Source organism: Vombatus ursinus, unplaced genomic scaffold, assembly GCF_900497805.2.
Source record: "Vombatus ursinus unplaced genomic scaffold, bare-nosed wombat genome assembly UNPS02011045.1, whole genome shotgun sequence".
In the NCBI taxonomy this organism is placed as follows: domain Eukaryota; kingdom Metazoa; phylum Chordata; class Mammalia; order Diprotodontia; family Vombatidae; genus Vombatus; species Vombatus ursinus.
In genome coordinates, this window is record NW_020950823.1 from 5,721 (window position 1) to 7,419 (window position 1,699).

The following is a 1,699-nucleotide window of genomic DNA, read 5'->3' on the forward strand; positions in this document are numbered from 1 at the left end:
AAGGATGAGTTTCCTGGGGAAAGAAGGCATGAGTATAAGGTCTGAAGAAGTTGGGTTATATGACCCTGGGCCAGTTATGCAACCTTTTTGTGCTCTAAGCAAGTCTCTTGGACAATCAGTTTCAGAGAATGTGAAAATTTACATTGGTAGAAGTTTTCTTACCAGTAAATTCCCTGAAACAAGAAAAATCACAATATCACTACTCGAGTCCCTATCATCAAAACAGGAAGCCACTGGAAGATGGGCTACATCAATCCCAAGCTTCATTCCAGGTGAGTTCCAGTCCAGTTGGGTCCTGATACTGTTCTGTAACCCACTGGAAAATTTCCCAGTATTCTAGTATTTTTATCTTCTTTCTCAAAGGGAAATATCTTGGGTTTTCCAGAGCCTTCTGTCTTCAGATTAGAAATTTCTCCTACTTGCTTTGTCTAAAATAAATAAATACAGCTGATTTGAGGGTGTAATTCATGCTGCTTAGTCTACATTATATTTTTTACAGCCTGCTCTAGGTGTGCAAATTCTCAGTCATAGCTCTGAAAGTACCTGGATATTTAAGTAGATGTACAGCTTTATCTCAATCTAGCAACTCAGATGGTTTTCTGTTATCTTATCATCATGATCAAATAACAGTCCTTCAGTGCCAGTATGAATGGACCAAGCTGACCTCAGATGTCTATAAAGCTGATCACTACCTCATGATCCTCCATCACAAAAAAACTAACAAAAAAACCAGTGTCAATACGACAGATATTCAAAATGGCAGCCAAGTGATCGAATTCATCCTTCTGGGCCTGACTGTGGGCCAGAGTTGCAACTCATCCTCTTCGTGGTGTTTCTGGTTGTCTACCTCATTACCTTGATAGGAAATCTTGGAATGATTACATTGATGAGAGTTAGCTCTCACCTGTACATGCCCATGTACTTCTTCCTTAGCCACCTTGCCTTTGTGGATGTCTGTTATTCCACTAATGTTATCTCTCTCATGCTGGCTCACTTCTTATCTGAGAAGAGAATCATTTCCTATGTTACTTGCTTGACCCAGCACCATTTATTCATTGCTGTGGTCATTACTGAGCACTTCATGTTGGCTGTGATCACCTATGACAACTACATGGCTATCTGCAGCCCCCTACTTTATAGCAACAAGATATCTATGAGCACTCGCTTCTGGTTGGTCAACATTCCTTATGTTCATGATTCCTTTGTAGGGACAGCACAAGTCACCTTGACATCTTGCCTGACCTTCTGTGGCCCTGACATCATCAACCATTTCTACTGTACTGACCCCCCTTTGCTGGTAGTGAGCTGTTCTAACACCTGTGTCAAGCAGACAGCCATGCTTATCTCTGCAGGCATGAACCTCTCAAGCTCCCTCTTGATCATTCTCGTCTCATACATTTTCATCTTCGCAGCTCTCCCATGATCCTCTCCAGCGAGGGGCAACACAAAGCCTCCTCCACTTGTGGCTCCCACTTGACAGCAGTCACCATGTTTTACGACACCCTCTTCTGCAAGTATGTGAGGTCTGCCACCAAACAGTCAGTGGAACAGAGCAAAATCATTGAGATGTTTTGTAACTTCCTCAGTCCCCTATTGAACCCCTTTATCTACAGTTTGGTGAACAATGATGTTAAAGTTGCCCTTAGGAGAACCTTTGGGAAAAACATGAAATAAATGAAAAGAAATAAAATGCCCACCA

The 1,699-nt window shown here is 42.0% G+C and overlaps 1 pseudogene; it reads left to right on the forward strand.

Annotated features, from left to right (window-relative positions):
* The first annotated feature begins 240 nt into the window (after positions 1 to 240).
* On the forward strand, positions 241 to 1,674 carry LOC114038458 (annotated as a pseudogene).
* The last annotated feature ends 25 nt before the right edge of the window (positions 1,675 to 1,699 follow it).